Source organism: Zootermopsis nevadensis, unplaced genomic scaffold (assembly GCF_977971745.1).
Source record: "Zootermopsis nevadensis isolate Lab colony 2312 unplaced genomic scaffold, Znev_1.0 Znev_ptg000061l, whole genome shotgun sequence".
NCBI classification, from domain to species: Eukaryota; Metazoa; Arthropoda; class Insecta; order Blattodea; family Termopsidae; genus Zootermopsis; species Zootermopsis nevadensis.
This window is the reverse complement of record NW_028259192.1, coordinates 10,130,905-10,156,606: the sequence shown is the minus strand read 5'-3', so window position 1 is coordinate 10,156,606 and position 25,702 is coordinate 10,130,905. Positions and strand designations below refer to the sequence as shown.

At 37.7% G+C, this 25,702-nt stretch overlaps 1 long non-coding RNA gene across 1 annotated transcript in view; it reads right to left on the bottom strand.

Moving 5' to 3' along the window:
• The window catches only part of LOC147871191 (uncharacterized), a 73,539-nt gene that overhangs the window by 1,428 nt on the left and 46,409 nt on the right, over positions 1–25,702 (bottom strand). The gene's annotated exons all lie outside the window — the stretch shown is intronic.

The following is a 25,702-nucleotide window of genomic DNA, read 5'->3' as shown; positions in this document are numbered from 1 at the left end:
AAGTTCAAAAACCTTATTATTAATGCTACTAGAGGTTTAGGGACAATAAACTGTATAACACATATAAGTATACAGGCAAAAAAATTAAACTGTTTAAAAAAGTTACTTTACCCTGCGAGAGACTGCGAGAACAATAATTCTACTTGTTCATCTCTCAGCGGTCGTCGATTTATTATTCCGCTCAAGTGCCCTGTCCAGACCTCTTGACTGTCTGTGCGCCTGTCTCTTCCCCAAACACTTTATCCCTACAGCTGAGTCCATGTTTATTTAAGACATAAGCCGTGAACCTGCAAGTTCAAAGGCTCATGTCCTACCCACGCACGTAGTAAAAGGAGGAGCACGGATGTCTACGTTCGCAGTATACATCGTTACGTTTTGAAGTGATAAAGGGGCAGGAACACAAGAAATGATAATGTTCAATTTATTTGTATAATTAAATATACAATAAGCTCGTAATTTTAAAAATTTCATACTCTAGTGAGACTACTGCAAACAGACTGGAAAATGGGATACCTTTATAATGAGAAATTACATTTAAATATGATTCAGCAAAGACGACGATTATGGACCAAGGGCTGTAAAAGATTGAGGTTCTCACGGCGTTAAAAATGTCTTTGTTGGTCTTCTAGGTTGTAACGACATGTGAACTTGTAGGTAGATAAAAACGCCTCCATATCCAGGCTAAATAGCAAATTAGTTAATATTAAAATCACAGAAACGTAATGTTGGTTGATGGTAAAGCAAATAAATAAAATGATATAAAACGCATCTACATTGAATGGCAGACACCACCTTTCAAGCAGATCCTGCAGTCTAACTAACGGGGCAAGTCCGCAAAGAAGCAGGAGAAGAATATTATGTAGAAGATAAAGAAGACAGATAGAAGAAGGGTAAGAAGGAAAAGAAATTAAGGAAATGGCAAAACAAAAATGAGACTGACAAGAATAAAAGAAATTAAGGACAAGAAATGAAAGATGAATATCAATAAGAATCCTTTCTGGAAGACAAATCATGGAGGGAAGTCTCTTCGAGGAAGATGGCGAAGGGAAACAAAACCCATGCTAGTTGACATTTTGATGTTTTTAGAGGGATTCGAAATTGCTCGTAAGCATTTTAGAATATTAAGAAAAGTTTATTACATGTTAAATGTATTAAATATACGACTGGTGCAATATTTCCCCTTGAGCCATTTCAGTTCTCATCTATCTTTGAGGTACATTCATTTAGCGACTCCTATAGATTGGCGATCCCTGGAGTAGGGCAAGGAAAGTATACAGCTGCTGTTGAGCCTCTGGTAAATGTTGGGAAGATGGAACGAGGAAGGACTAGCAAAGGACGATTATTCCCCGGAGCAAAGAGTGTAAACAAGTAATAATGTTCAAAGATATAAATAAAGGAAATTAACTTGAAGTAGTGCAATGACCCTTCTTCAGACTTCTTCGTGGGACTGCCGATGGCCTCGCAACTGTGTGATTAAGAAGTTCAAGGCAGCAGCTCAACTATCCAAGTCCGCGAGCTTCATCTCAGATGACAATACATCACAGAGTGGCCATTCTGTATGGGACCAGATGGCTTATTCCTGAAAGCTACTGCTCCTCAATAAAACAGAAACCCATCAAGTTTCCTACGGTTTCGTCAGACACATTTCCTTTCAGGTACCGAATCGACGACAGTGGACGGGGATTTACACTGAAGAACTCCCCAAGTTTCTGCTCAGTCACTGTGATAGAATGAGGTTATGGGAACATGTAACTTAAATATAATTATAGTAGTCGGTTATTAGAATATTGCGAAAACCTAGTTATTCTAAAGCAATAATTTAGTCAAAATGTAAAAAGGAAAAACTTATCTAACTCCAAGGACCACACTTCTACTTGAGAGGCTGATAGTGGTTTAGCTGATCAAGATATTCTCCGCCTGTTATGTATGGATTCAAAAATAGTCTATAGAAAACCCGACACTAGACCATAAAATGTCTCAGATAAATCCATTTATTCCTATTTATATAAGATTAGTTAAAATTAGTTAGTAATGGACCCCAAAATGCCTATTACTTTCAGGATTTCCGAGTGTAACATTGTACGCTTTTCTCAGCTCTCCCATGCATGCTATATAACTCGTTCATCTCATTTTCCTTGATTTGATAACTTACAAAGTAAAGTCAGTAAAATAACACTAGATAATTTAAAGAATTGGAAAACTCGAGATCAAAGACGTTGAGATGCTGAGACACTGAGGAGAAACTCGAAAGAACGGAAGTCTGTTACAAACAGAACACCCAGACACACACAATAATTGCCATACGCTGACATTTGTTAGCATCCTTATTTCACTTTGTAGTGTGACAAACAGATATCAAAAACGAATCGATTGTAAGGGACGATACATTACGAATTGTGTTCGAACAGCGAATGAACTTGGCGTACCAAGGACAATAAAATGTGTGTTTTGACGTAAATACGTCTATAAGGAAGGGTCATTCGGCAAAAAAGGGGAACGAAAAAGGGGAACGAAAAAGTGTAACCTGGTTACCTAGGAAACACCAATTGTTTACTCGGCACTATTGTTACCTAGGAAACGTCATCTGTTTACTCGTCATTGTTGTTACCTATAAAACATTTCATTACATTACCTTACCTTACCTTACATTACATTACCTTACCTTACATTACATTACATTACTTTACAATACATTCAGCTACCACAGACCCATCTTAAGCGTAACTAATTCAAGTTAAATAAGCAAAGTCTTAATCAAACTTTACTCAATTGTAAAGCGGGTATAAAGGAAATATTTAGAATAAAGCCAATATATAAACTTCCTTTCCGTATAGACGTATTTACGTCAAATTCTCCGGAACCATGGTTCCACTGTCAATTCTTTTTGTTATACGAGAAATGGGAAAACCACGAAAATCATCAAATTCTGGTTCTCGCTAATAGAAACACTGACTATAAAGCTATCAGGCCTGCATTTTACACTTGTTACAGGACCAGATTCTCTAATAATTTTCATCGAATGGAAATGGCATTAACAAAAACGGAAATCCATGCTCCAGCATGTCTGAAATTTGAAGTTCACGATTGTATTCTTCTGGGCTGTGTCCCGATGTTGTGACGTTTCCACTACGGTGAGCACGAACATAGCTGTTTTCTGGGTTGTTGCACCGTGTAGTCTGGTAGAAGTTTAACCAACGTTTCAGAGGTCCTTGCTGCCCCTATCATCAGGGCAATGAAAAAGCCATGCGCGGTTGGTTTCAAATTAACATATATCAGCAATAACCTGGTTTAAAAGTAAAAGACATCAGGGTTGCTAGCGAGTCAACCACTCAACCTTGACCGCCTCTGTATTGAAGTCGCCCTTAGTCAGGTGCAAAAACACTGGAACTAAGCCATAGTAATTGCTAACGGGATGTGGACTGTTGTTTTCAAAATTGAATGGGACATAATGATACTGAGAGTGTTATTTAACTGTGTAATGTCTTTCGTACAAAACAGCTGTATATACAAAGCGAGACTGACTACGCACAAAAAATATTGAGCATTTATTAAAAATTACTGCGACATAATAATCATTATATTCTAAATTCATGATAGATTTAGTTGTGTTTGTTGGCATTAAATTAAGCGTTTTTAATTTGCGTGATTGTAAATACCCCTATAAGCAATTTCAACCGCAAAACAATTGTAATTATTTTAAAATTGGGCATTGTGCACATTTCAACAAATGAACAAACATAAATAAAGTATAATAGGCTCAGATATACACACAGCCAAATAGATATAAAATAAACAAATGATGTAAGTTAAAATACAAATCTTTTCTTGTTTTATAAAAGCCAAATAGTTTGAAAGGGGGGTAATATAACCACTGCGATAGAGTAAATTTAGAATAATCTTCGACAGTGTCGATCTTTCCTTACGCCTGTAACTAGAAGTTCTTTAGCCTAGAAGTGCACAAAATTTCAACATTGAACTTTTAAAGTACTGATCGCTTCTTACGTCACACCTGAAAGCAGAACTCCGGTCCCTTTAAATTACCACAAACCCCGCGGCAAAACTGTATGACCCGAGAATGTAGGATAACCAAAAAATCAACTCTATGTCAGAACCTCACTTCTAAAGTTAACATTTGTACAAGTGGTCTAGAAATTTCTCGTTGTCATTTAACCCGAAATTTAATCATCGTGTTCATAAGTCAGTCGTTTATTTATTTCCATACAGCAAACAACCTCACATTCTGTCTTCTGGGTTGTTGCGCCGTCTAGTCTGGTAGAAGTCAACCGACATTTCAGAACTGCTTGCTACCTCCATCATCAGAGCGATAAATCTGTTGCGTTCAAGGACCTCTAAAATGTTAGTAAACTTCTACCAGGCTACACAAAGCAACAACCCATAATACAGCCATCTTCAGACTCACCGCAGTGAGAAACTAAAATTTTACATCATATTTCTCGAACAATAAGATCCATTTATCCTCCAATCGAGGAACTGATCTCCCAGACCATTTCTCCCTTCAAATTTTTGCATTAAAATGTTTGTACTAATTTCTCATCTCCTCATTCGTGGTACATGTTCCCCCCTCTCTAACGATCTAATAAAATTTGGTTGAGAGTACAAATTATGAATCTCCTCATGAAGTGGGCAACTCCATGCTTCCGCACTCTTGGGTCAAAATATTTTCCTCGTACTTTGCTATAAAATACCAAAAAAAAAGAAAAAAAACTTGATCTCATTTTCTGGTCACTTATCGTGTCACGACGACAAGCCGCCGAAGTTCTGTGATCGAGACTGAGGTCACAAACAGTCTGAACAAGACGGGGTATGTGGTTCCACACCAACAGCGTTGCCTGGTAATCATCAGGACAAAAAGCCGCAGTTGTTAAGATAACGGTCCTCTGATTGCCTGGGGTTATAAGTGTTGGAATCCAACTAATGATGCTGTTATACCCGGAAAATCAACATGACCTTCCAGACACAGGCACCTTCATGGCGCTTAGTTGAATTTACGTCAAATGTCCACAGATTCTGTGTGTGTAAAATTATAATGACGTTTACAAGACAATTACATCGTTACTGTAGACGGACAAAGGATATTGAGGACTCAGTGCTGTAAAATTATCTCATCGTTCCTTAGTTTCGAGTCAGTATATTTAAAAATTTCTTTCTTTCTATGACAAGTAGCATTCTTGTATTTTTCACATCGTTCTCATTTCTTTATTTCAAATGGAGGCTGCACCAAGGAAAATTAAAGTAAGATAGTTTATTCTCCATATAAAAATAAACTGAGGCTAAACAGAGATACACTATTTTCTGTGTTGGGCGTGAAAAAAATCATTTTAGAATTCTAATTTATTGTGTGTTAAATGGTCCATGAATAATAGCTGATCAGAATGTAAACTGCATTGTCAATACCGAGGTTTCCATAACATATTTTCTGTATTTCAGGTTTAAATACCTATTTAACGCTGTAAGATAGAGCAATAAAAGAAACTTACATTATGGAGATTTCTGTCTTCTGGGTTGTGGCTGTTTGCTCCCATTGGCCCGGGGCAGGCTACTCTATCCACGGTACGGCTCCTATAAACCCACCCAATTGGCACATTCGTCGCCCTGATGACGGAGGCAGTATGACCTCTGAAATGTTGGTAAACATCGACCAGACTACAAAGCGCAACAAACCAGAAGACAGAAATCTTCATACTCGTCGCCCTGATGATGGAGGCAGTATGACCTCTGAAACGTTGGTTAACATCGACCAGACTACACAGCGCAACAACCCAGAAGACAGAAATCTTCATACTCACCGCTGTGAAAACCTCATATCTTACAAACTTACATTATATTTCCCCCCGTTATATTCTTTCGATGCTGTCTGTATGTAGCCCACCATACACTGAACCTAAAATTTAGCTGTCATATGCTCTTCAACATATCTTTGGTACATCACGAGCAATGGATCTAAAAACCCAGAAAGTATGAGAAGTACGAGTGGGGATTCCACTTCCACACCTGCTTTTGGGAACAATTTTCCCCCATCTGCTACCATAAACCGTTACAGTGTTGTTGATTTGAACTTCATTGCGTGACTATTGAATACCGTATAAAACAATCGATCTGGCAATTCAGCGTACCCTAGCAGTACTGTGAAGGGAGAGGGAGATATTCCCCTAGCTGCGAAAACGAAAGCAAGCTCTGACCCTACACCGGGTTTTACTTTCGTTGGCACTACAACAGGACCGATTGTATACGTAGTCCCCGATGTCATTCCTTGCCTTTAATATCCACCCACTCCTACTTTAAACCCCATGTGAACAAAGCCACGTACTTCACAACCGAAGAACACTAATCCGAGCCATGAAATAGTCCCATCTTTAGGGCGGCCGCACACCAACTGCGTCAAGACAAGCATCAAGACATAAGACAAAAGACGCAGTCTTGCTTCATTCGTGATTCAGACTCGAGTTCACACACCTAAGTAGCACGTGTCTGCGTCTTATCACATCTTCTCTAGTTGAAGACATGACGTCGTCCAGTTTTATGTGTGAGTGAGAGCAGACTTGTACGAAACGAGCTTATGCTCAATGTGTATAATAGTTAATTCAGTCATTAGCTCATTAAAATAAAAGTAATCAGTGCACTTACCATCTATGTTTACTTCTTTTGAAACTGCATGAAAACTTTATCAACTTCCTAATTGTTTGAGTGGCCCGGGGTCGAATAATCGTATATTACCGGGAATATCTCAACCTTCTGCACTATCTTAATATTTGTTTACTCTTCACTCATGTCGATAACGTACACTGGTGCTGTTCCTTGAGTAGTGATGTCTCAGTCCTGACGCACAGAAAAGGAACATGCCGAGTCTCGCTGCACGTGTCTGCAGCATGAAGCTGACGTCAGCATCATGACTCAGACCGGTGTGCGGCGGTTTTCATAAACTCATTCGTTTCAACTGTGCTGCTTTCTTTGCGTCATGTCGCAGACATCGTGTCTTGACTGTTACATGTCTTGACGCTTGCCGGTGTGCGGCCTACCTTAAAGTACGTGTCTCCTTGAACGATTTGTTAGCCTACACAAAAAATAAATAATACAGACTGTCGTAATCACACAACTTGCAAGTACAAGTCAACAACACACCAATCACAACAGATTACTGCGGAAGGATATCAGTCTGTGATATTCCGTTTGGATCCGGTTTCAAGCAAGGGTGAACAGAGGATAGTTTATTATACTGCTAGGGGGGGGGGGGGGGGGGGGGGGACTTCTGTAAAGGCCAAAGGAAATCCTTAGACACTGTCGCGTCACTATGGCAACCGAAACGACAACTGTATATAAACATATTATCCAAGATAGGTCGAATCGCTAGCAGCTATGCCTAGATTCTAGGTTCCATGTTCTTATACCGAGTTACAGCGGAGCTCAGATAAAAATAAAGCCAAAGAGGCCAGCTGTTTTTTGTAAGTCAGAACTTGTTTTGATATTTGAGATTCTCACTACGAAGATGTCGATGGTGGTCTTCAGTGTTACAAAATATTGTGGACTTACAGGTGGATATGAACATTTCTGAGGAACAAATAAGGTATGCCGGACATCGTACACGACAACCCATCAACGAACACTCGGCAGATTTCTTCTGCAACAGGGCGACATTCTCAGAATGCAGTGTAGTCAGAATCGATTGCATCCAACCCCATGTACAATCAGTACAATGGGGCAAACCTCTGTGCAACGTGTGTGTATGGTAAACGAAAAATCCTCATACTGCTATAGTTACTCCTCATTCCAGCACATTTTTAATGCCAACATCTAAGCCGGAACTGTAGATGACTACGTAATCGGACCGTATGTAATACAGGGTCGTCTCGGTAGAGGGCAGAACGCCGATTGTCTTGAAGAAACACATTCGCTTTTATTGAATAATTCGCCTCTACATGTGTACTACAGCACGTGGTTTAAATTCGACGGTGCACCTCCCCATTCTGCACGTCGAATGCTAAATTGGTTTGATAACTTTCTGGACTGAAGGATTGGGCGTGGAGGCCCGACCGCTCGGCCTCCACGTTCTCCCGATCTGAACTCCCAAGATTTATATTTGTGGGGATTCATGGAGGAAAACGTTTGTGTCATGGAAGCTATGGATCGCGACGATGTAATTAATAGCAATGAGGTGGTTGCTGCAGGCATCGTACGTAGACAATTAGTTTTCGTTAGGGGCCCAATTCGACATCGGTATGAGGCGTGTGTTCAGGCGGGCGGAGGGCACTTTGAACATCTGCTGTCATTATGTAGAGTACATTCAGTGAGCTGACACGTCCAAACCACAGTAAGTGGAAAAAAAAACACTCGAAAAGAATTACTATGAAGTGATGAGTGAAAAATGCTACTGACAGAATTTGCTTTCTTTGTTTTTCGTTGCAAAACAAGGAAATGAAACTGACAGTCGAAACCTTAACTTAGAAATAGTGTCGAATCTGAAAAATAGAACTGATTTACATTTTATGTTCAAAATGTTCTACCTGACAACCTCCATAAATACCGTACTAGAGATTCGATCATCGTGTATAACGACAGACAATCAGCAGGAAGGAATGACAATCATAAGTGTGAGATGAAGAGAATTTCTGAATAAATGAATAAGTGACCTAACACACTCTCGTTACACTGGTCGTCTTGACAGCGACGTCGAGGTGTTTGCTTGAGCAAAGTGGAAAAATACATCTCTTTCCTCCACATAAAATCGACTCATTTAAAAGATGTTATAGGATGCAGAGTGTATTGTTAGGCGCAATTCCGTTTACAAGACATGTCTCTACGATTCCCTTTTACATATCAAAACAAAATGAAGAGAGGTCGTTACTCGGAGAACCAATGAACCAGAACTCACACTAATTTAAGGCGTCGCGCCTGAAAGAATACGTAACGCTTGGTTGATCAACAGTGACATTCGTCAGATCTTGAAAAATGATCAGTTTACTGCAAACCGTATTCGAACGTAGCGTCCTAAGTTGCACTGGGATACATCTGTTACATTTGTGGGCCCCTGTGGGTACTAAGTTTGCTTAAAAAACATTGTGGAGATTCGTTGGGTTTTTCGAGGCAGCCAAATGTGTACAAAGCCTTCGAAGGAGATACGTTCAAATATTTCAAAAGGAATAACGAATCTAAAATAGAAGATGACTGTCTTCTGGGTTGTTGCTCCTGACTCATCACCCTGATGATGAAGGCAGCAAGGGCATCTGAAACGTCGGTAAACTTCTACAAGACTACACGGCGCAACAACCAATGACAGCCATCTTCGGACACACCGCCGTGAAAACTTGAAATCCTACAAATCTAAAATACATTAATAAATATGCTACAGACAGATTAAGTTCTGGGAACGATTAATGTACTTTCGTCCAGAATCTATAGTGTCCTATCGCAGTTGTATTCAACCCGGGGTACGCGAAGATATCTTAAGGGGTACGTAAAATTTAAAAAAAAATATGATAAGCACTGAATAATCAGGGCCACATTTAATACATTATTTTGGATTTAATTTATTTAATTTATTTTAGATGTAGATTATATACTATGTATAACTTGAATTATACACCAACAACTTTGGGGGTACAAAGTTGAAGAGAAATTATATCTGGGAGTACGCGAACAAGAAAGGGTGAATACCACTGTCCTATCGCATCTAGAAGCAAATAAAAACTATTATTTTCACCTGATCTTTCATATGGGTGTGGGTCCTAACGGAGGAAGAGTGACTGACAGTGTTTGTGAACAAAATACTGATAAACGTATTCGCGCCTATTAGAGACAATGTAATAGGAGAATGGAGAAAATTATACAATGATTACGTCGATAATGTTCGTATTTACGAACAAGTCCACGAGGCATCAAAACCCAGAAGACCAATATATTTATCACCGCGAGAGATGCAAATCTCACATACAATTGCAATTTGTGGTTATGTTCTCAAACTGGGTTATGACGCTATGTTGACTCGTCCGTAGACGCCAACGTTTCAGAGAAATTTTCTGTCTCGATCTTCAGAAATGAAGTCACACTCGCCACCAAGGAAAACCCATATCTCACTTCAAAATTTATACTCTTTAACAATATTGTGGAGATAATAAAATCAAGAAGCATGAAACGACCAGGATACGTTCGATGCATAAAGGTAATAGGAAATAAATACACAATTTTAGTGGGAAATTCTGTAGGGAATATGAATGCTACATATTCCGCCCTTCACATGTTCCTTGATTTGATAATTATAACAATATTGGATGATGAATACAAATTATGAAACTCTTTATTCACTTGCAAGCTGGAAAAAAACGTAGGTTAATTAACTGAAATTAATTTAAAACTACCACAATACATAAACAGTTTCAATGGAGATTTACCAACAAGTGGTCATCACTCTACCAAAAAGTACGAAAGGTTACCCATAAGCGGCTTTAAAGACGTATTAATTTCCATTGTATATTTCTTTTGCAAACCAAATATTTTAGATACTCCTGACAGAACTATATTTGTCACATTAAAATATTAATGTAAGCCTAAATTTTTCGGCAGAATTATGTAATCTTAGAATTATATAACTGCTATTAATCTGTTAACTCTTTGAATTCATTATGTTTTAAAACAACAAAAATTCTTATGTGTCTTATTTTAGTTTTCCATGTACGTTTCTAAAGATTAGATTTAAAGACATAAAACATTAAATCAACTCATCTAGCTTCAAAACCACAAATCACCTCATTCAAGCGCGTACCTGGAAAGTATAAGATATAAACAATTTTATTTTATAATATAAAGTATTCCTCGAAACCACTATGTTCTCTTCAGGCAGTCCAACTAAAACTGCGTATGCATTTTTGATTTGTCATGCGTTCTACATGTCCCGAGCACTTAATTTGAACTCCCTAATAATATTTGGCGAAGAGAACAAATTCTAGAACCTGCAGTAAATAAATTAAATAAAATACCAAGTCACTGGAAAGATTAAGGCTGTAGGCAAGAAGAATTTCCGAGAAGGAGACGTTCCGAGATACAGAGCAAGCTGCCGGCCGGACCAGTCTACGGGCAATCTCTAGCTTCTGGAAGCTGATATGAAGAACAATGCCGTTCACGTAGCTGAATTTCAGAGACGCTGCATGCGAGAGGCAATCTCCACTTGGGACGAAAAATGCGATGAAACGATTCCCCATACATTTCAATGAGAACGTTGCGAAATGAAGCAGACGACCATCTTGTTCTTCTAGTGGAAAAATGCATACCCGCAAACACCATCATGCATTCTTCTCGCCAAATCAGTTTCGTTACTTTGACTATTTTCTTCCGGGCTGTGACGTGTATGATCTTGTAGCTAGGTACCAACATTTCCGAGAAACGTAAGCCTTTATATTTACCTGACGATGTATGTAACACGTTCATTTGAACCATTGTTAATATCACATCAAAGAAAACTAACTTTAAACCACAAATCTAATAAAAAAATCACTACATCCATCGTGAATGATAAAATCAACATTTTCTTAAATAATTCCTTGCGATGATGCATATCGCGTTGGCTTTGGTGTTTTATTATTACAGATACAAATGTATTGTTTGAAAGATCGCACTGCAGCGAGTCACACATTTTTCATTGTATTTCTTTAAGTACTGACGACATAAAAAATGCTGAAAATAAAACTTGTTTGTCGTGCTGAGATGAGCCCGTTTAGTTTAGTAAAGTGAGTGGCTATGGGATTGACGACCATGGTTATAATCCCGACAGGGGCAGGACATCTGCTCATTGCCAAAGCCACCACCCAATCTCCTACCTAGTGCATACCAGCTACTATTTTCCGCAGAATTATTTTAGCTGGAGCGTGAAGCTACTTACTAATCTCTATCTAGAGCCATGTGAATCTTTATCTCCAGCGAAATATGTCTTCATGGCGTAACGCTTAGGCATAGGGAAATATTATCTTTATATTTAGATCTTAATGATTTCCTATAGTTTGTATTATGTAGTGCTGTGAGGTTCACGATGAAGTTGTTATTTACTTTTCAATTACAGACAGAACTATTGGTCCGTCATAAATCAACATCACGGTCTCACTTTAACAACATCGAAAAATTATCGTTTAGAAAATACGCGCTCTGCTGCTCTTATTAAGACATGAGAACAATTCATACTTTCAGTTCCCAGTTATGTACCAGCTGTTCCCAGCATGCATCGAGCCACCGCTTACTTACCTACGGATAATCCATGGTACAAAGAATTTAGGAAGAAGTTTGCGTTTTCTTATAAATTCCGTTGAAAAATGCTCATCACCCACATTAGGTTGAAACAGTTACCTGAGCGCTTTGTTTTCACATCCATCCTTACAAAACAAGTAGCGAATTATTGTTTTTTACCCATCTTTGGAATTCTGGTTTTCGAAATTAATAATATAAAGCTTTTTCACAATTTAATTACATTTGACAAAGCTTCATTAAGTAACCGAATACACCAACTAACTTATTCCATTAGTCCAAAAACCAAATTTGAATTACAACGACTGTAATAAAAACATCGCAGTGATACACTGTTAATTAATCAACGAGTGTGCTATATGCGATTCAATCGATAACCTCATTGGTTCGTATTCATATCTATCTGGGCAGAGAGATCTGTAATACTAATGGAATTGAACTGTTGTGTGCATAACAAACATGTCTGCAATTACAGTGTTTACTCACTGAGTCCACAACTAAACCTAACATACTCAGATTACTACTTCCATTACGCGCTAATAACGACTTAAGATAACCGATCATATGACAAATACGTCATAATTTATTAACGGTTTTATGGAACTGTCTGAGGTCTCTTTTGAATATCCAACGCGGCTCGTTGGTCTACAACTGTCCCTTATTACATAATTTACTAAATTAAATATAAAGAATAATAGTAAAATCAAAAGACGTAAATACGCAGTCATAAATATTATTCAATAAGGTCAAAAATCCCTTTTCAGTATTACCATGGCAATGGTTATAACAGAACTCACACACTCATACATACTTTTCTATGAGGACTAAAATTCCCTTTAGAGCAAATAATCACAAACCAGCTAACCGCAATTCGTTTATTATAACAAATAGATGTTTGTATCGAGAATCGGACACGGGGTCTTCCAAAAACAAAGCAGGAATGCTAACTACTCAACGTCGACTTTCGGTTCAACCTCCGTTCTTTTTTTATATTCACGAGCTCGTTATTCGACACGGCTGCGTTGTTTGAAAGTCGTTAAACCAAAATATATTAAATTACATTAATTTTAACGTGAAGTAGATAATTAGATACACGAATAGCCAGAAATAATATACGTAACAGTAGTAATAATAAAGGAAGATAAATTTATAGCACCACACTATACCAGGTGATTCAAAAAGGACTTTACAACTTTGAAAGTGTATAGAAATTTAATCAGAAAGCTTACAGAATCGGTTGAGGTGTCATTTTGTAGCAAAACAAATCACGTTTGACTCACGTTATGCTGTAGTACCGAATTACGTTACCGCGAGCGCAAGCGGCAGTGCATTTAAAAATGGCTACTTTCACAGGTGCGGAGCGCGCTCGCTGTGTGCTGTGGTTTGAAGAAACGAAATCTGCGACAATGGTTCAACGAAATTTTCGCACCGAGTATGGCAAGGAACCTCCCAGTAGACCTACAATGTACTATTGGCACAAGAATTTTGTTTAGACTGGTTGTTCTGTTCGCCATGACAAATCTCCAGGTCGCCCGCGTGTTTCTAGTGCTGTTGTGTATCACGTTCGTGACAGCCCAAAGGTGAATGTGTTTTGTGCCCTTAGCAAAGTTAAAGTGTACGGGCCGTTCTTTTTCCATGGGAGAACCATCAACGGTATCGTGTATCTGGATATGCTCGAAAAAATTTTCATACCACAGTTAGATGAAGATGACCAAAAAGGACGCATTCACTTCCAGCAAGACGGCGCACCACCTCACTACCTCACAAAAGTCCGGGATTTCCTCAATAACCGTTTCCCAGGTCGGTGGATTGGTCGAACAGGGTCGATAGCATGGTCACCTCGTTCTCTAGATTTGACACCTCTCGATTTTTTCTCATGGGGTTTCATTAAAGATCGTGTGTATGTTCCCTTACCTGCCAATCTCACTGAGCTCAAAGCTCGAATCACCGTCGCAGTTGCAGAAGTGACACCGGATATGCTGGATCGTGTTTGGCAAGAAATTGATTTCAGGTGGGATGTCTGCAGTATCACCAATGGCAATCACATCGAACCAAAATGACTATTTGAGGTAAAACGTGATTTGTTTTGCTACAAAATGACACCTCAACCGATTCTGTAAGCCTTCTGAATAAATTTCTATACACTTTCAAAGTTGTAAAGTCCTTTTTGAATCACTCTGTGTATATATATATATATATATATATATATATATATATATATATATAAAACACACGTGTGTGGCTGGGACTTGACGCTGATCACTCACCCATCTAGTGCCAAGTTTAAGAATAAATAATGAATAGGAGCTATAATGTCTCTCCCGCTAAGCGTCTACATGGCGCGTAAGGGGAAAGCTTTTATATATTTTTATAATGAAAGTTCTCGCGGTGATGAAGTCGTCGATGTTGGTCTTATGAGTTGCAACGCCATGTGGACTTCTAGGTACATACGAACGTCTCTGAGGAACATACTGCCGCTATCTTCAGCCTTTAGTATGTTTCTTCTAAACATTGGTATCTACACGCATGTTAACACGGCGTTACAACCCAAAAACCATTACAGAATGTGACTGATTAAGGAGATTGTAGGCAGAACTGAAATATGACACGGCTTATCGTGTTTTTCTGTAACGATAATTCATACCATGCACACAAAATACTATATTAATTAGTCATAACCAACATCACAGTCATTCGACTTTTATCGATATTAACTTCGGTATTTGTTTTATAATCTTCTCTACATGTTCCAGCCATTAATTTTGAAAGTGTTTTATTAAATTAATAATCATAAATAATAGCATCTCGTAACGAGTGACGAATCCTCTAATGCGGTTATTAGTGTCCCATGAGACCAAGAAAATGGGGGAGAAACAAAAAAAAGTTTTACTACATAACACAACAGCAGCAGAAGAATAATAAGAATACCTTAGCATTCTGCTGCGATTGTTTGGGGGGGGGGGGGGTAATATTAGTGCAGTTCGACACGACCTGACTCCAAAACAGGATTCGCCACTGCGTGTGGCCGCTCCGAGGTGAAAAAAAAATGTATTCCGAATGTAGACTTCTCTTTTGTTCTTTCGTTAGTGTCCTGCATTTGGATGCACATAATAGCAAAGGGAGTCTACGAACACTTATCTACAGAATTATAGCAGTGCTATTGTTATTTCTTTAGTAACGCGTGTTACATAGAGCTGCTTGAAGCTATTATGTATTAATATGTTAACTTCATCGTCTCTCTCACAGCTGTAGGATATATAATTGAAATTACTTGCCTGTTGATTAATAAACATTGTCTTAAATATTATTATTTCAGGTTGTTTTAAAATAAACAAGACTCATACTCTGATTTCTGATGAAAGAGACGGCCTCCAAATATGGAGGGTATCTGCAAATATATCGAATAAGTAGTTCAGGACAGCCAACAAGGAGCAGTCCTTCAACTTTGGATTAGGCGGACGGATAAATCTCGTCACGGTATGAAAACACCACGGCCGTGGAATTATATTCTTTGGAACGATCTTAACAGCTAACAATAGAAGGAAAAGTGTTAGAAAATTTTAAAGATCACAAACAAAATGTATGAACCCTACCAACCTTGAATTGCCTCCGTATAAGATAAGAATGGTGATCTGTTTGCAGATTTTCACAGTATTTTGAAAAGAGGAATAAATTGAATTTGTCAGCTGTTGTATGTAAACGAGGTTAAGGATCTTACAGACTGAAATACATAAAACTCAGCCATTAGAACTTAAGTCTAGTTCTTTTCAGTTTGAATTCCGAATGAAAAGATGGAAGGTACAAGTCATAACATACCAGAACTGATGCAAACATCACGTAAAGCAGGTGATAATCCTGGGAGCTACAAACTTTCTAAGATACAAGAAATAATTGCCGCGGTAATGAAATAAATACATTATTGAACTAATTTATAAGGTTGATAACGACCAATAAACATAGAGGAATATTACTATTATCTACAACAAATAAAAGTTTATCAAACTTTTTTATGTTTAAGTAAATTGCATACGTATACTAAATTGATTGGGATCATCAATGCGAATTTCGAAATAATAGATCAACTATTGATCAGATATTATGCATTCATCAGATACTGGAGACAAATGGGACAGTGCGCCAACTAGTCTGTTTATAGACTTCAATAAATCATATGATTCAGTAGAAGCGAAGTATACAGCATTATCGTTGAATTTAGTACACATTTTAAACTAGTGTGGCTAATTATACGTGTTTAAACGAAACTTATAAGACGGTCAGTGTAGATAAATATTTCTGTGACGCACTTAATATCCAGAACTGTCTTGAACAAGGAGACATTTTATCAGCGTATTTTCAGCTTTCGTTTAGAGTTCGTCATTCGGAAGGTCGAAGTAACCAGGATGGACTGGCATTAACACCACCTTCTAGTCAAGCGAAATACAAGCAGAAACAAGAAACTAGCACATATTATTTTGTATTTACGTTCATAAAAATCGCTATTAGTTGCCATCATGATTCTAATATCGAATGTATCTTTGGACACGAATCGTATTCCAGTCGTCTGTCTTCATTGTCAGTCTAGATGGTAGTATATAGGGTATAATAAATGAGTTATTAAATATTTAACCTATTCTGTCTGTGTTAGAATCACTCCCCCCCCCCCCCCCCACCACTGGCTCTTATAAATGAAACATAAACTACAATGAAAACCAAGAGTGAAGATTATGTTTCAAGTTCTTCCTTTCCTATCCATGAACTGATGGGTGAGAAAAGCGCCATTTTCTTCTCGCTGTCTCGAAAGCCTCCACATGTCTCCAAATCTCTCTCTCACCGTAACCGCCAACGTAAAACTAATGACGCAAATTGAAAAGGGAAACTTATAAAGTGCTTTAGTTGCTGTCAGCTGTTATAAGAAGTTAAAGGATTCGGAAGACAAACTCAACATTTCCACTTCAGAGCAATGGGAAGCAGTTCGAATAAAAGCTAGTACACGTTTCGGACTTCCAAGCGTGTCATTTTGACTTTATTCCAAGAAAATGTTTTAACAATTTTTTTACATTACTAACAACAAACAGGATTCTTGAATTCTGGAGCTATCATACACATCATGAACTACGTTTTCTGAATATTTTATTAAGTTTAAAGTTAAATATTTCTATGTTCAAATGTGGTATTTTACCCTATATTTTCCAGTTCCATCACGCTTATTTTAATATGCCAAAGAAACAGTTTCTTCTTTAGAATCCTATTATGGAGTAGCACGTGTTTTTAAGTTCGTCTGTCTAATTTAACTGTGGAAATCAATATTTTAGACACCAGTTTACCGATTTTCTTTTCTACGAAACCATTCCAAATAATGTTGATACAGTTTCAGGCGGACATAATGTGAATCCATATAGATTATATAAAGAACTGTCTATACTAAATATGACTTTCATGTCAGATCTCAAATAAATCACGAGAAGAAAGACAAACTCCTGTTTTGCAGATTGAATTAGATTAATCAGATTAACAAAACGTATTCTGCAATGCAAACACTAAACGTCATTTGTTTACACCATGTGTGCTGACATAACTGAGCGACAGAGGTAGGGAAAATGCATGTGTAGCGACTGCCATTACTTCAGCAAGATGCTCGATTGAATTACAATCTTCTTTTATATTCATCTCGCAGAGTCTTGAAAAATTTACACAGAATACGCAATGCAGATCACGTACTTAACTCTTGACAGCAAACTGAAATTCTAGGCCACAATTTCGGTTGTAAGTTCGCAGTTTGTGCCGTTAGAGACCAGTATTGAGCAGTCATCATGTAGAATAAATAATTCTCGTAAAATATCTCAAACGAAATGCTAATTAGAAATCGTGCATTCGTAACGTATGTTAAACAACGATGGCTCTGGAATGTGGTTTTAGGAACGATGGGAACAGCTTAAATTACATTACTAAAGAAAATAAGACCACAATGAATTCGGGCAATGTCTGCTACCATTCAGTTCAAAATTTTAGATCTTCCACCCAAAAACGTTAACACCTCGATATGAAGATATAATTTTACATATTGTTTTGTATGGGTGTGACACTTAGATTGAGATGTTTGAGAAGAGGAAGCCAATAAAAATATTTCTGCCTAAAAAGGAAGATTAGAAGAATGGAAGAAATCGTGTAATAATAGGCCTTCATAATTTGTCCGTCCCACCATTCATCGTTGGGGTAATCAAATCTAGACGGTGAGGTGGACAAGGCATGTAATATAAACGATGCGAAGCGAAAACAAAATTCTGGTCCGAAAACCAGAATTATTCCAATATAATTTTTCCATCTGTGCTTAGGTCTGGGAGCCCTAAGCACAGATGGAAGAATAATACTATTAATATATATCTTATTATAAAGAGGGTGTCAGCATGAGTAATTGATTTAACGAACGTAAGTACGGTTTTGCTGAGGGCTCTTTTGAATACAACAATAAACTCTCGTGTTCCATGAAAGACGGGGACCACCACAATAAATCTGCAATGCGCGGATCCTCACTCCCACGCCCCTGTGCGTCTTTATTGCGTGATACCAAGGAGCAACTATGTCCTTATTTTATTCCACGATTTCACATTTAATTGTCCCACAACTAACCCCTTAACGTAAGCCGTTAAAATTATTATAAGGTTCCCGGTACGCGGAACGAGAGATCGAATCATAAAATAAAGAACAAGCGATAGAGTGGAAAATGTGCTATGCGAAGGGACAGTTACAGTGCATCGGATACGAGACTAATGCCAAGAACACTTCATGTGTTTGCTGTACAAAAACGTATCTGAGACACGTAATGAGAGTTGGCAATGACTATAACAGGTTGCTGTAAAGCCGACAACAATGGCAGAACGAATTAACGAATCATATCGATTTGATACAGAATAATGAATCATTGTACCACTGTACACTGACTGAGTTCACAAATGTAGCAACTGCGACATTGCTGAATGAATATCCTCCTGATATTTGGTGTGCATGCGCGGAAAGATTAACATTATTAGATTGAAACACGCAAATCTAAAAGTATCAAAATTATGTGCCGCAGTCAATCTGGCCTATCCAATTCCAAAATCCCCAAAATTATCGAAAATTCATTGTTTGTAAATCAGTTAATCCGACAAATAAAAGACCATTTGACGTCGATACTCAAGATGGCTGTCTTCTGGGTTGTAGTGCCTCGTAGTCTGATAGACGTTCACAAACGTTTCATAGGTCCTTCCTGCCTCCATCATCAGGGCGATCGGTTACGATAATATATTTGAATTACATTTATTAATAAAGGTATTTGGTGTTTACTAAATTGTCTCCAGGACATAACAACTTAATCGAAGTTCGACAACATAAACACGGAAACTTTAACATATCCTGGATAGCTTCTTCAAACTTGCACACGCTCAGTTGCAGCTAGCACCGCATAAACAATTTTAACCAATCATAATATGTTATTTTTTTATTTTGTTAAAATCTTGTACGGCAAATGTGTACGTTAAATGGAGTGTTAGTCTTATAATATCGTGGATATTACAGGGCTTTTACCCTCTGATTCATAAATCAGAGAGAAAATGAGAACAAATCTGTAGTGTATATTATCACTAACATTTTCGACAAAATTATAAAATTGTTGCATTATTATTATTCTTAATCCAGTATATGTAAAACATACTAAAGAAATGTATCTTGCAAATGCATGAGACACCGGCTTATGTTCATTATACACGCACCAAAGTTACTTCAATTCACATTAATCCTACGTTGAAATTCATCAGGCACTTTGATGTTTGTGATTTGAGTTGTCACATTGCTGAAGACATTGATGTTGGCGGACTCACACCTGTCTACAAGACCACAGGGTGTTACGCCTCAGAACACCATCACAGGCACGTTGATAGTAGGCCTATGTAACAAAGGATTTGTAAGTATTGTTCCAGAAACTGTAATCAGAAGTTTAGCTGCAAATACAAATGAAGACAAACTGCAGAAAACTGGGTTATATTTAAATAAATACGAAAGAACAAATGTGAATGGTTAGTTAAGAAATATGAGAAAGAAATAGTTACAAGCTACAGAGTTGCAAAGATGGGAAGCAGTGGATATATTGTGTAAACAGAAGCAGAGTGTAAGAAAATTGAAGATGAAAGACAGGAAGAGGCAGGACAATAAGACCAGTGAGTCATATCCGACACTGCAAATTAAAAGCACTTTTAGACTCAATAAATGCCAATGCCAATTACAGTTGGTCTTTTGAAATGTTACCAAACGAAGGTAAGCAAGGACGCATTCATGTTTAATTATTTATTCATTTATTTAAGGTTATAGCATGTTCTACGACGTTCATGACTATGTGAAGGTCATAGTTGTCGGTGAAATACATCCCAGACAAAGTTGCTAATACTCTGACGAGCGTGAGTGCAGTGTGAATAGCAGTCGGCGACTGTTGGAGGGAGGGAAACATTGCGGAGGGAGGGAGGTACTGTGAGCAGGGCCGGTAACACACAGCTGGGCTGGAGCAAAAATATTCTAACCATGTTGACAAATGAGTGTTCATGAAATTCACCTATCACGCATTCATTTTACAGATAATTTATGTAATGTCTTCCTTTAGCGTCCAACTTAGAGGGATGTGCAGGACGTTGTACGTTGTTTTGCATTTGAAAGGATAATTTCCTGGATGTAATAACTAACTGTTACGATTACCATTACGATGAAGGTGTTTTCTTTTAGATACGGATAACTACCAGTCTCTTTTTCAGTGGTACTCAATCAGTTTGCAGCGAGTATTTGAAAAGAAGAATGATCATATGAAATTAAATATGCAAATTAAAAATCAAATAATTGTTTATATCACTTGTTGTTCGTAATTGAGAAGATTTTAGCACTTAGTTGAAGCATAACAATAAACTTATATCTGAAACTTGAAATCAGAAATTTATGACAATGGCAGTAACACTCACTCCTGACCGTAAATGAATTCGTAAAGACTCTGTTTGTTGACAGAGTCTGCCACGAACAGCAAATAAGTACATTTACGTACTCAAAGTCTTCGTCGTTCAAAACAACACAAGTTGTGTTGAATGTAGCGCCCTTCGTTGGAAACAATTCCGTTGAAAACATATTACAATTAGTGCATCTAAAAATTGTAGGATTTGTTACATGAAAACGTGACAGTGAAACATTATTTACAGATAGGTACACTGTTCTTATAAATTTTAGTTCTTCTTCTTAAAGTGCCTATCCGTTCTGGATGTTGGCGATCGGCATAGCGATTTGAGCTTTACTGGCTGCTACTTGAAACAGCCCTCCAGTGGACACCGAGAACCAAGTTTTTAGGTTCTGAAGCCAGGAGATTCTTGGCCTGCCAGGTCCCCTCTTTCCGAATACTTTCCCCTGGATTATCAGCTGAAGCAGCCCGTATCTATCACTATTTCTCATGATATGACCGAAATATTCCAACTTTCTCTTTTTCATGGTCTTAACAACCTCGACGTCTTTACGGAGTTTCTCGAGAACTTTTTTGTTGGTTACACGGACAGTCCAGGAAATTCTGAGAATACGTCGGTACAACCACATTTCGAAGGCCTCCAACTTTTTTAAAGAAGCTTCGGTCAACGTCCACAATTCAGCGCCGTATAAAAGCACAGAGAGAAAATAACATCTGAGTAGTCTTAACTTGGTGTTTAAGTTTAAGTCTCTACTCCTGAACATTGATCCCATTTTTATTAAAGTGGCTTTGGCTTTTTCGATATGGCACTTTATTTCCAACGAGTGATCCCACTGGTCATTAATTGTGCTGCCCAAGTATGTATATTTCGATACTCTTTCTATTTTTGTAGTATTAACTACTAGCTGACCGGGTAATTCAGCATTTTACTGATGACCATGAGCTTCGTTTTTTGATGTTAAGATGTAAGCCGTGGTTATCTATCCTAATTATATTGAGCTGAAAAATTTGTTAAGTACTCCAGAAGGCTAAGATCTACTACTTTATTTCTTGACTCGACTGCAGGCCTAATATCTAATCCCGTTGATATATTTTGTTTTTTCTATGTTTCTCTTCCATAATTTATTTCCCTATTTCTTTATTTACCCCTTTCTGTGTTCCTTCCGTTCTAATTACTCACAGGACAACACAACACAGAAAGAAGAAGACAAACATCCATGCTAAATGTCGGATTCGAAGCCACAACCCCAGCAACTAAGCGATATTTGTTTTATTGCGGTTGTCTGGAACCGAACCCGCAATATCTCCGAGGTATGCCTGTACTTTTAAATGGACACAATAAACATCATCCTATAATAACACTTAATTATCAGTTCCATATTTCGTAATGGCCCTTTAGGTAACTGTTTGGAAGCGATCTCACACACGCAAGCAATAACAATCGATAACACAAAATTTAGTAAGGGCAGCTGCATTATAACACTTCCTTTACAAAACCAGAATGATTGGCGATTCATCTGGTTTTTATATCACTTCTTGCGGAAGCCAGCCCGAGAATTGAACTAGGACTGCTGGCACATCTACTACGTCAACACTTCGACAAGCGAACTTGAAGAACAAACACGTATGTAGCACATCTTCTGTGGTTACTGTTATAAAAATCGCTATTAGTTGCCATAATAACTCTGACATCTACTGTCTCTTTAGACACGAATCTTGTTCCATTACGGACAGTCGCCTGTCACTTATGCAGCCATCAATCTTCATTGTCACAATGTTCAATCATTATGACTGCACTGCGCTATGGAGTGAGGTCCGCTTCGGGGGTACGAGCTAACAAGATATGTGCGTCGTATTAGTGACCTGTTTGGTTTGAGGTTAATTCTCATCCCTTAATTTCAGACTTAATTTATCCATCAATCATTTAATTTTCTTCGCAGAAGTTATCACCAAAGTGTGGACCGCGACCCACATACGACCCCCAAAACTTGAGTGGAAATTTACACTCCAGTTTTGAATGAATATGTTTTACAAATGTGTTCTTTCAAGTTATGGATGTCTTATCTCTGTCACTGCATTGTTGCCCATTACAGATACAGCACTAAATATTAACACGTGACTTTTCCTTGTAATACGTTAAACAAATACCATACCGAAAAATATATCAGATGAAAGAGTTGTAGATTTCAACGAGATTCGTAATGTATGTTAAACGATATTCTTCTTTATCAGTAACAGTTTTATGGAGAAAGGACTGGAGTTCAATTTTCAGTTTTACGTAATGTTCTGGGCTAATTGGGGAAAACATTAGTTCTTATACTTTCAGAGTTCACACTCCAACGCCAAATTTAATTAAATCCGTTCAGAAGTTCTGTTAACAATTTTTATTTCTTTGTACGTTATTAAACGACTATGTTAATAACTCAGACTACATAACTCCGATCGGTACACAATATGCCCAGCTTGCGTTCATTTTATGTACTTTGTAAATAGAACGCAATAAAAAAATTACGCTTATTCAAGAATTTCAACTTCCGTATTCTACCTTTAATTTCTGCTAATGGTTGAAAGTCTGAGGTCTTGTATTGCTTTCAGCACACTCTTTAAACTAGTGTTTCTCAACCAGGACTCCTCGAGAAATCCTGTAATAAATAAATAACAATTTTGAAATGCCGCGAAATTTCCAAATATCCATCGAAATATCGCAAGAACAAGCTCAAGTGTCACACTGAGGGTAAGCCTTATATTGGCTTTGGATGTGAATTTTATTTTAATATTTAAGCAAACTTTATTTTGATTTTATATTTTGATATTAAAAGAAGATTTAAAAGACAGAAAAATGCTTAATTTTTTTCCTTATAATATAAGCTGATACATACACCAGTTCTGTAGAAATTAAGTTTGTCGAAAATAATTTCGCAGTTATTGAATTGTGTTCCCCGTTTTCGACTTTTTCTGGTCTGTAAACGTTACCATAGTTAGGGGTTTCTCGGGATATGAAAAGTTATTTTGGGTGTTTCTCCACGGAAATAGGGCTGGGAAACATTGCTTTAGACAAAGAGTGTCTTCGAATGTCAAAATGCAAAACTCATCCTATTTAATAACTTCAGAGCGATTTCCAGAGAGACAGAAACGGGGATGGTATCATAGACATGCCTTTGGAGATGATCCCGACGATCGTAGTTGAATAACCTCAGGAATCCGAAATAACAAAAAACCACAACTGGTTAGAATACTACCACAGACAAGTACCATACTGACCAAGAAATTTTCAGCCCGAAATCTCAGCTTATAAACAGGGATGTATCCGGAGCAATGTGTGTTTGTACCTTTTACATTTTTATGGCCAAACAGCATATTTTCAAAATTATTTAACGCAACTCTGAATCCTTCTGCATAGACATATTGTTACAAACATAATAAATACACACATATACTGTATACACATTCACATCTGTCCGTCAGAAAACAGTTAATATGGGGCAATGTTCGATTTATATTTCTGAGTTTCTACACCTGGACAGGTATAGAAACTCACGGTAATGTCCCTGACACCAAAGGGTCATAGGTCAGGAGTGGGTACTCAATTCAGTAAGGGAGCATTGGGCCAAAGTAATCGGGGATTGAAGTACAAATGTTTATTACTTATACGCAATTCATAATATGAAGTTTAGAAGCCATCGCCTTAAGTACACTGAACTACGACATTAAACTGTGCACTCAGCTACAAGACTCTCATGTTTTATGATACAACTGAACATGTGTCAGTTGAACATCCATTAAGATAGAAACTAATTTAATGGTGTATAACAACCGGATACTAACAAGCAGGCTTCAACTTGCAACTTACAACTCAGCGGGAGGTGACGTATTCTCAGATACCAGAACGCATTGCGGAATGTGTAGCTTCCCAATTTAACTTTCAAATTTGATACACCAATTTCATTTCAGTCCGAACTCGCTATATTCACTAGCAGATGGAAACCGGCATAAAATATTCAACCCTTCTATCCACAATCAAGCAGAAAACGTGCATAAAATATATTCATAACACTTATGATCTCTCTAGTAATTTACAGCAGAAAACGTGCATAGAATATGCACATATCAATTCTAATCTCTGTATCAATTTAGAACAGAAAATAAAATATATGCTGATCACAACGAAATTACACCGGTCCCCGGTTATACCGCGGGGTTTCGGGGGGGCGGGTTTTGACCCGCGTTATAAGACAACCGCGCTATGCCTAAAATTGTTTTCCAGTTCATTGATTCTCTCTCCGAACGGACTCCGAATATATACGCGAGTGAAATCCGACCATATGAGGGATATTTACCGCGCTCTATCACGTGATACCGTGCATTAATTTCTTTTAATCCCACTGCAGACCCAAAAAATCCACTTGGGAAGGATTTATACTAATATGTGAAAAAATTAATTTTTAAAAAATTATTTATTTTCACACAAAACATGTGGCAGTAGATAATTATAAG